This window comes from Pithys albifrons, chromosome 3, assembly GCF_047495875.1.
Source record: "Pithys albifrons albifrons isolate INPA30051 chromosome 3, PitAlb_v1, whole genome shotgun sequence".
Lineage (NCBI taxonomy): Eukaryota > Metazoa > Chordata > Aves > Passeriformes > Thamnophilidae > Pithys > Pithys albifrons.
Genome location: NC_092460.1, coordinates 54435004 through 54446568, shown reverse-complemented (window position 1 = coordinate 54446568; position 11565 = coordinate 54435004).

Here is an 11565-nt window from a genome sequence, read left to right as displayed (position 1 = left end):
CCTCTGAACTGCTGACTGTTCAAGGCAAGACACAGCACTGGGGGGACCAAATAGATGTTCTGTCTGGTCCTGTCTACTTTCCACAACCAGGAAAATGTTGGGAAGAAAATATTAGTGGCTATCCATTTGACCATTTTTTATGTTTGTCACAAGATCGCAACAAAATATTTTAAGTATCTTGGCAAGCACTTAGCTGTGTCTCTGTTCCCTGTGTTCAGCTTGTTGCACAGACGCAGTGTAGGGACTATCAAACCCTTTGGAGACCACTCTGGAAAGTACCAGAGCCTAAGGAACATTTCAACAGGCTGGGTACATGGAGGGCACCCTGGCATGGCCACCACTGCCACGTGCCATTTCCAGTGCTGTTGGGGTCACTTGCTGCTTGTGTAGTTGCCTTCAGGGATCACACAGACATCTCACACACACTGATCTTTCAGTAGACTGGGGGGTTCCTTCAGCAGAGGTGATCTCTTTATGGATAAACTCAGACATAACCTGCTTGGTTCAGTCAGAGATTAAGATGAGTTTTCTCACATCCTAGGCAATAATATTTCTATTCAGACTTTTCCTCTGTTTCACAGAATATTGGATAATGTAAAGAAAGACAAAAAACTTCTCATGCACAGACTGATCTAAAAAAAGAGATGTGAATGCAGGTTTCAAATATATTCTGTCATATTTTTTCCCATCTCCCTGAGACCTTTTCTTCCAATATTTTTGTTCTCTTAGTTGTAGTCTTTGGCAAAAATTTAAATGAAATTCCAATATTTCTTTTAACCCAGTCAAGAAACAATGAAGTTTATTAACTTTCCTTGGAAGTAGAGACAATAACCAGCACAGCATGCCATTCTCTCTGCTGGGGAAGACATTTCAAATTTGCTATCAAATGTAACATTTTTTCTATAACCTGTATGATTTCAAGGCCCACATTTGAGAGTCTGAAATAGGTGGGGACCAGGATAGGGGAACATCCACAGCTTTTAAACTGTTCAGAGTCAAAGAAAAGTCCTGTTGTTCTCAGCTGCTTATCCTCTCTGCTTCCTCAGCTCAAGTGGAAAATTTTGTCTGGACCTGTGCACACACATGTCTCTCGATTGGGAGGTAGCATTTCAAACAGTTAGTGCTGCTAGCATGACTCCTTTCATGTTGGTGGGATCTGAGGTGAGGCACTAAAAACAGACAGATCCTGTCCTCTACCCCTTGGCATAATTTCTCCTGCCTGCTGATACCCCTCCTTTCTCAGGCCCAGGCAGAAAGGATTTCTGCAAATTCTGGACACAGGAAAAGCAAGAGATCCTATTTCCCCAGCTTGCACACTATTGAAAATAATTATAAGATAAATTAAAGCAGACTTGGAGCAAAGGCTAATGCAATGAAAATGGTGAAATAATTTTAGAAATAGAGAATATCAGCATTCAGGCATCAATCACTGTATTTACACAAGAGAAATTAGAATCATGCCCACTGTGATGTCTTCCAATATGCTCCTTTGGAAAAACACTATTTAAAGTGCAATACAAGTGTACAAAGAGTAGGACTTAAAATATGGGATACCTTTGCAGTCATCAGTAGATAATCATGATTTGAAATTTATATCTCTAAAATTTATCTCTTTGGGCTTTGTCATTATTGTTTGTTATATTTTTTGAATTTTCTTGCTGATAAAATTAATTCTGTCTTATGATTACAATGAATAAGTGAGAATGACAGGAGAATATATTTGTTAATGAGTTCTTTTTAAATAACACTGAATCAATAGGTGCAGATGAAGCTGAACTTGCACAAAATATTAAGCTGTGAATTGACAAAGCTTTAAAAATTAAAGGTGCCCATGCCTACAGCAGGGGCAGGATAGAACTAGATAATCTTTAAGATCCCTACCTATTCAGGCCATACTATGATTTTTCAATGAAAATTTAGGAGGTTACTACATTGTGGAAGTAGGAAATGATGACCTGCAGTGAGAAGCTAGGAAATAGACATGTTAGGCAAGGGAAATGCCATTTCTTGATTCATGCATAATACTTAACTATATCTAGTGTAATGTATAGCCTATCATGTGTTATTGATTACATTAGAAGTGCATCACTACTTATATGAAATATGTTTAAACATTCTATACAATTAGGTAGGTCAATCCTAATGATCCATGTAGCTCATACCAAAAAATCCTAGCAAGGAAAAAAGAACTGTTCTGACTCAAGAAAAGAGGTTTCTGCCGGTGTAAACCAGTGACCTCCAGGGACTTCACTGCTCAGGATTTGTTGCATCATGTTTTTGACTTTGCTTGTGGTATTGCTGAAGTGAAAAGAAGGTAATTGTTTATCTCCAACCTTCTTATCTTGTGAACAATATGTGCTGGAGCATGTGTCTGTATGTGTGCAGAGATTCGAAGTTATCACTGAAATATGAAACTACAGTTTAGCCAGAGAAGATTTTTCTAAAATTATAAAATGTTTTATAAACTTCCTCAAATGACTAAGTGTTTTTATAGATCCATGATGGAAGACCAATTGAAAGATCAATTAGGAGTTTTCAGCTATCAGCCCCCAGTGATAGCCAACTCCCCTGTGTGAATTGCCCTCCCAGTCTACCCAGGAGACAGAGCTCCAGTAGGAATGGTTGGAGCAACTTAGCTTGGTTCAGCCAGCAGCCAGAGGAGCAGCAGGCTGGTATTAACATGCCTTCACTAAGGGCTGAAACTCTCTGCAGTTTCTTTGCATGCCTGCATATGTAATATCTTATTCCTACGCAACCTTGTCCTCATTAATGTTCTACAAAGAAATAGCCTTTCTATGCAAATAAAATGTTGAAACCCTGCTTCTAAGTATGCACTGTTTCACCCTTCCATTTTCAGTGTTGAAAACTGGTTGTTACATCTATAGCTGAACCCTTCAAATCCTGAGCTTATTGAAAGAAATGGAATCAATTTTGAAACTGTGCTGGGAAAAAAGAAAAAAAAAAAAAGAGGGAAGTATTCAATGAAATGGTATCCAGCCGTGTAAAGCTGTTTGGAGGGGAGTGCTACTGCCTTTATTCTTGAATGGCACAATTCAGAGAGCTTTTCGAGCAATAAAACCACACCTTTGGCAATCATGGGGATGACTTCTGCACAGAAGTGCTGCAATGTAAAAGTATGGATGATGGACCTTGAGCTTGTTTACCTGTTCCACCATGAGGGATCTAAATTGTTTATGCATCACTGTCACAGTTCTCCAGACTTAGCCACAGAAGCCATTCATTTCCAAAGGGCCAGCTGGTTCACCACCTGCCTGGAGGGCCAGATATAGTCTACTTCTGCACTTTTCAGGGCCAGGTATAATCTGCTTCTGCACTTTGCAGACCCTGGTACAAACAGAGTTCTAGCTTTCCAGGCAGGTGGATTCCTAAATTCTCATCCAAAATTTCCCTGCATTTTCAGGTTTAATCAAACATAATATATCAAAATGAAATTCAGCAAAGCGATAGCTTTATTTTGCCTGATCTCATTTAAAAACTGTGTGGACCATAAGGTATATGTTCTGTCAGGTATCTGTCTCTCAGAGGAGAATGAACTGTAGCTACTGTGAAGCACTGTGGCAGCTTGAGGAAAGATTAATGCTGAACTGTCCTGAGACAAGATATTTAATTGTATTTAGGAAACTAAATGAGTCCTGCATGGATCAATCCAACCTAAGACAATCTGTTTCATTTTCATTCTGCATGTCAGAAATTGAAAAATTATGGAAAATTCAGTTCTCCCAAATTTTCTTCCTGGCTTCTTACCCCAAAATTCTCTATAAAATTCTCAACTGACATGTAATATTTACTTCATGTAATATTTACTTTCTCCTGCTCATGGCTGAAAGCCAACTTCCTTCAAGGTTACTGTTAGCAAGATCCTTTTGCTGGATTGAAAGCATGCAAAGATCAAAGCTGTCCCTGAACTGACTGGTTTCATCAGGGTAACGTGATTCTTCAGCTCATCAAATCGTACACTCTAAAACTGGGAAAACAGAATAAATATTGTATAATTATTTCACTCAGAGGAGCAGATTTGGGGTTGCAGCCATTCTGCCATGAACAAGGATTGCTTGAGTCAGCTTGGACAGTGGGTTAATCATGCTTGCTTCTGTTTGCAGTAAAGTGAGTCGTTTTGAAGAACCACCAGCCAAAAAATTCAACAGCAGGAAGGAAGAGAGAGAGGGCATTGTGGAGTCATTTCACAAGGACCAGTAGCTACTACTTGCTGGTGAGAGCCATTCCAGACCTTATGCTTGTAATTGGCACTCTAAGATACTTTTGCTTTTTATGTTTCCAAGTGAGCCATTCAGCTAATGTCAATTTCCTTCAATGGCAACAAAGGTGAAATCTCTCTAAAAATAATTCTCTTCCTTTACATCAGGATATGATCCCTAAGTAAACAGGCTTTAATTAATGACAGAGAGCATCCCATCAGCTAGCAACATCCCCTTGCTCTGTGGGGTTATGCTAAATGCATGGTGCTTTTTAAACAATTCCTCAGACACAGTATGTGTTTTTCATTCTGCTGCCCAACACCCCCTTCTCTGCAGTGAGAAGCAATGGTTTTGAGTGATGTGATACAAAAATAGCACATAAGCAGCTGTACCAAGCGAGCCTGCTGTGCAGTTGGAAAGGAGAAAATATTTCAGCTTGTTTTGTGGAGCTTCACACACTGAATTTCCGCAAGTTTTAAAAATTTCTTATCTTTTACATGCCCATATTGAGGGGTGATAGTCTCCAGAAAACATGGTGTGTATACTGTTGTCAGCTTTGTCTAGGAATTGTTCTCACCAAAATTCAGGGAACAAGATTGGTTTGATTACTCACAGGTAAGGTATAAGAGTGCTGTACTTTTCATCAGCTGTTGGTTGCCTATGTCTTGCCTTGGTGCTGAGGGGGCCAGAAGGGTCATTTTAGCCCTCTTTTATCAGCAACTTTCTCCTAGCCTGAGGCATCCCAGCTCTAGTCCCTTTTCCCCTCTCAGCACATCTGTGAGTTGGGCAGTACAGACACTTCTGTTTCTGAGCATTTTCTCACTACTTATGGCCATTTCAATTTAGTTCTCTGTGCTGGTAATATTTCTAAAGTGAAGATTGGGTGCCTGCTATAGCGCTGGTTAGTGCTTGCAACTTGCCTTACCAAGTCCTGCTGACAGGATTCTCACTGTCCTCACTGAAAGAACCAAGCCGTGCAAGCTCTCTTCTGCCATGGAGGGCTCAGGTAATGCAAGGGAAAGTGCTTTGGGAAGTGCTGCATCACTGAAGACTTCAACACCTCCCTTCTATTCCCTCTGTAAGGGCACCTCATTGACAACCTGTGTACGCTGCCTGCTGGTGACATTGATCTTTGCCCTGTGTCAGAAAGATGCTTAGTAATTGTTCACATTAATTTCCAAATGCCCTTGTGATATATCTCTTAATGAGGAAGGTGAATAGTGTGTTTACTGTGTTTAACTGGGTTTCATGAGGGATTTGTTTTGCTGGTGGATCAAGCCACTGAAGAAATGTTTGCCAGCAGTTATAACCTCATTGATGCTGTTGACCAAATAGAAGGAGGGGTGTTTCTGCTGATTTGCCTGATTGGATGCTAGTGTTTCTTCCTCTGCAAAGAGCAATAAGAGACACATGTGGTAAGTGGAGCCTTAATCTTTACACATTGAGGAGCTGGTGTTGAGAAACACAAGGAAAAAGACAGAACTTCAATTAGAGAGAGGATAATGAAAATCAAATAGGTGACAAGCAGGGTGCTGTGGGCACAGCATACTGTATAGTTTTTGATGGCCATATCAGCATAAGCAGCATCTGTCCCTGCTGCTGGCAATTGCCCTGTGTTTTGTGCCTCTTTCCTCATGCCACAATCCCATGCTGGCACAGCATTTTTTTTTTCCAGGCAGAAAGTGAAGCAGGGTAGAAAGTAAACACTCTCGATTACTTGCTTCCTCTTCCAGAGGGTATTTTTCAGCTTGGTCAAGTTGCTCCAGACCACTTGACCACATGGACAGAGGTGCAGCAGCAAGGACACAATGATTCACAGCCAGGAACAAGTCATTGGAAATGATGGCTGGATGGGGCAGGAACTGGATGGAGTAGATCTACCTGTGACCATGAAATAATAGAATTTTCAGTCCTCGGGGATGTAAGGAGAGCCACCATTAAAACCTCTACCTTGGACTTCCGGAGAGCAGATTTTGGCCTATTCAAAGAACTGATTCAGAGCATACCCTGGAAAAGAACCCTTAAAGGCAAGGGGGTCCAGGAGGGATGGACATGTTTTAAGAGGGAGATTTTGAATGCACAGCAACAGGCTGTCCCAGTGTGCTGAAAGGCCAGCCGGAGGGGAAGACGGCCAGCTTGGTTAAATAGGGAGATTCTGCAAGAAATCAGGGATAAAAAGAAAGTTTACAGACTATGGAAAAAAGGGCTGGCTACTTACGAAGAATTTACAGATAGAGCTAGGTCATGCAGGAAAAAAATTAGGGAAAGAAAAGTGGAATTTGAAGTAAATTTGGCTATTTCAGTTAGGGATAACAAAAAGTCCTTTTATAAATACCTTAATAACAAAAGGAGGGGCAAGGAAAACCTCCATTCTCTGTTGGACTTGGAGGGAAATATAGCTAAGGAAGATGAGGAGAAGGCTGAGGTACTTAACACCTACTTTGCCTCAGTTTTCACCAGTAAGACAGGTGGCCCTCAAGACAACTGGCCTCTGGAGCTGGTGGACAGGGAGAGGGAGCTGAATACCCCTCCTGTATTCCAGGAGGAAATAGTTAGTGACTTACTGAGCCAGCTGGATCCTAACAAGTCTATGGGACCAGATGGGATCCATCCCAGGGTGATGAAGGAGCTGGCAGAAGAGCTTGCCAAACTGCTCTCCATCATCTTCCAACAGTCCTGGCTCTCTGGGGAGGTCCCAGATGATTGGAGGTTGGTGAATGTCACCACAAAAAGGGCTGCAAGCAGGACCCTGGCAACTACAGGCCTGTCAGCCTGACCTCCGTGCCTGGCAGGGTTATGGAGCAGTTCATCCTGAGTGCAATCACACAGCACCTTCAGGGTGGACAAGGGATTAGACCCAGCCAGCATGGGTTTAGGAGGGGCAGGTCCTGTCTGACCAACCTGATCTCTTTTTACGATCAGGTGACCCACCTGGTGGATGAGGGGAAGGCTGTGGATGTGGTCTATCTGGACTTCAGCAAGGCCTTTGATACTGTCTCTCATAATATACTCCTGAAAAAGCTGGTAGCCCATGGCCTGGACAAGTGTACCCTCTCCTGGATTAAGAGCTGGCTGGAGGGTCGGGCCCAGAGAGTGCTGGTGAACGGAGCTGCATCCAGCTGGCGGCCAGTCACCAGTGGTGTTCCCCAGGGGTCTGTGTTGGGTCCAGTCCTGTTTAACATCTTTATTGATGATTTAGATGAGGGGATTGAGTCCATCATCAGCAAATTAGCTGATGACACCAAGTTGGGAGGGAGTGTCAACCTGCTGGAAGGCAGGAGGGCTCTGCAGAGGGATCTGGATAGACTTGAGAGATGGGCTGATTCCAATGGGATGAAGTTGAACAAGGCCAAGGGCCGGGTCCTGCACTTTGGCCACAACAACCCCCTGCAGCGCTACAGGCTGGGCACAGAGTGGCTGGAGAGCAGCCAGGCAGAAAGGGACCTGGGAGTACTAATTGACAGGAAGCTCAACATGAGTCAACAGTGTGCCCAGGTGGCCAAGAAGGCCAATGGGATCCTGGCCTGTATCAAAAATAGCGTGACCAGCAGGACCAGGGAAGTGATCCTTCCCCTGTACTCTGCATTGGTGAGGCTACACCTTGAGTATTGTGTTCAGTTCTGGACCCCTCAGTTCAGAAAGAATATTGAGGTGCTGGAGCGAGTCCAGAGAAGAGCAACAAGGCTGGTGAAGGGACTGGAGCACAAGTCCTATGGGGAGAGGCTGAGGGAGCTGGGGTTGTTTAGCCTGGAGAAGAGGAGGCTCAGAGGTGACCTCATCACTGTCTAGAACTACCTGAAGGGAAGTTATAGCCAGGTGGGGGTTGGTCTCTTCTCCCAGGCACTCAGCAATAGGACAAGGGGGCACAGGCTTAAGCTCTGCCAGGGGAAATTTAAGTTGGATATCAGAAAAAAATTCTTTACAGAGAGAGTAATCAGGCATCGGAATGGGCTGCCCAGAGAGGTGGTGGATTCACCATCCCTAGAGATTTTTAAACGCAGATTGGACGTGGCGCTGGGTGCCATGATCTAGTAAATGGACTAGAGTTGGACCAAGGGTTGGACTTGATGATCTTGGAGGTCTTTTCCAACCCAATCGATTCTATGATTCTATGATTCTATGATTCTACCTCTAAAGGCAGGCCACAACTTCAGTCCTTGTGATACCATGGAAATGCTCTGTCTTTTAATTTAATATGCAAAAACCTGTAAGGCATAAATCATGCTAATTAATTAACTGCATTTCTGGATAGGAGCTCCTATTGTTTTTTGAAGAACTTTGGTCATATTGTCAAAGGAACATATACCCATAGCCTTGGCTCTGTTTTGTTGGGGTTTTTTTTCAGCAAAGAATCAATATGGTTTTTCAAAGAAAACTGATAACCTCATGGCAACTTGTTGCTTGTAAAAATGTTTCATTTTTCTTGCCTTGCTTGAGTATTATAAGGAAGGAAAATATGTGTTCACCACACACTGTTAATTGGGAAATTCTTTGGAGTTGCTGGCAGGTTCCTGGTCTGATCCCCACAGTGTCAGAGGGAGTAGCCCCTCATTCCAGACCTGAAGTATGGTTGTCATGTCAGAGGGCTGGACAGAAAACCTGAGAACTCCTTATTCCTCAACCAGACCAGAGATCATGAACAGGGATTTTCTAAACCAAAAGCTAAATATTAAATTAAAAACTATTAAAATGGCTCTTGTAACTTTAGAGAGAAGGCTGCAGAGGAGTTTAAAGGGGGCAGTCACAGATGGCGTAATTACCATGTGGCAACCCCCCCAAAAATTTTGGCTTTAATATCAGAGATATAATCAAGATTTGGCCTACTTGTTGCATATTTCATTTTACAGACAGGAGTTGTGGGTTTATGTACTGGAACTCTATAACAGCTTAACAAATGTGCTTCACATGAACATATGTTTTCCCATGGTTGTGTTTTCCAAGCATGCTGAACAATTTAGTAATACTGGCTAATGATGCAAAATGGTTTTCAATAGCAATTTTAGTGGCTAAATGAATCATACTTAGATAAGGGAAATCTGAAACATTACATTTTATGCAAAATTGCTAAATGATCTATCCAATATATCTCTGAGGAGAAGTTAGCACAGGGTGGTTCATGGAACTGGAAAAATACAACTCTGTTTTCTCCTTTACAAATGGAAGGGATTTTAAAGGTAACTCTAACATACAATACCAACTATTTTCATTATGCTTGTTATCTTAATAAAGATCATGTACATCTTTGGAGATTAACTCTTTTCTTCCTTCTTGCATGTAATCTGATGAAATTCTGGTTTATTGTTGTTTGTTTTCTTTTTGTCTTTCTTTTGTCTCATTACATATTAATTAACAGAGGAAAACAGAAAAGCACAAGTGCTGTGAATAGACAAAAATCTGCTGTTGTGCATATTTTACTCTACTGTATTCTATACACCTATCAAGGGACATGATTTTCTTCAAAAACAGTTTTTCCAATAAGCTTAGAAAATATGAGAAGATTTCTTACAGTTTTGGACATGCCAGAATTGATTAACAAATGCATTCATATTTGTACAACCAAAATCAAATTACTCTAAAACCTACAGAAAAGAAAAATGCAATTAGTGGAATTCCATGCCATGATTTTTATCAGAAAATTATTTGTACACTTCCTGTGCTTTTTCTTTTTCTTAGGGGCCTATTCAAAAGATGTGATCTAGTGGCTTGTTTGTGAAAACAATAAACAAGGAAGGGAGAGTAAAACAATGGAAAATCTTGTTGATATAATACAAGGCAAGCTGTCCAGAAAAGTAAGTATTACTCTTGAGACACTAATCACTGAAGATGTTCATAGTTTCTGTATTTCATTCAATATTCCAGGATTGGTAGATTGTATTTCTAAAAGTGGTGCTTGAAAAAGTGCTTTATTAAGGAAGCATATAATATTTACTGCAGCACTGGGTAGAATTTTATATTGCAAAACACTTCTTAACTTTTAAATAAATTTTATCCCTGGTGACAAGTTAATAGATATCACACTAGGCTATTTGCTAGGAATTGATTTATGTTGGTAGTAGACAGAAACTGTAGCCTTCTTATTGTGAGAGAAAATTGGGAGTGGGATGTGGAGGAGGAAGTCGAACGAAAATGAATTTTATAGTCATCTTAATTAGAAAAATATTATAGCAACAGGGGCACACAAAAGGAATGAAGCATTGTTTTACTTTATGACAGAAAGATTGATAGATTCCACCTAGGATTTGTGGCAAAAGCCCATTTTAAATTGCCATAAACAACAAATAAAAATTACAGCTGGAAACTATATTTTTATGCAACTGGTCTGCACAATCAGGATTTTTTTTCTAAGGTATTTCATATTTTAAGATAACATATATGCTCCTATCTAATGAACCTCCATATTTTCCAAGCAATCTCTGCCAAGACATGAAACAACTATCAATATAATATAGAATTTCATGAATGTGTGATGGTATGTTAGCCTCACTGCATATAATGAGAAATATAGACTATATAAAGTTGAAATTGACCTATTTTAATTATTTCTCTGCTTCTCAGACACTGAAACATGACGTTTGGACCAGCAGCACCCAGAATGTATCCCCTCAATAGGTTGGAAACTGGCTCAGGGACTCCATTGAAGTGTAAAGGAACATTGCAGGTTGGCACAATGACTGATAGAAGATTACAGACTCTGATTAAATTACTGCAAGCCAAAAGCAGTGAAAATAGCACAAGAAATTAATTTACAGAAAAGTTGGTCTTGAAATGTTCTCAAGCAACAGTAATTTAAGCTTTTCATTGCTTTGAAGAAATGGTGTTACATGAAACTCAAAATGCATTTCAAAGGCCTTCAATACCCTATCACATCTAAAATTATTTATTATCACAGCCCTTCATACTTCTCCTTTCTTTTGACCTCACTAAGAAGCATGGTAGAAAGGTGGAGATCTGCATCAGAATAAGGTGTGTATGCTTACTGTGTCTGGCAAGTAAAAAAACCTCCTAGAATCTCTGAGCCCTACACCTGGGCATGTCAAGTTTATACTGTCAAATATTAAATCTGACTGCTAGATATGCAAACAAATGTCAGCAAACAGCTACATGACAGGAAAATGAAACAAATTCTTTATTTTTGTGAGATTCAAACCTTTTTTTTTTCCTCAAGGCTGCCACATGAATTACTTCAACCATGACAAACCCTGGCCAGATCCTTGGTTTGTTTGGTGTAACTCTACATATCCTAATAAGTTGCCTGCCTGTTTACAGCTGCAGGCTGACTCCCAACTTGAAGTCTACTCTTCTTCCAATATGATTTTTATTTATCAGGTCTTCTATAGGTTAAATGTTC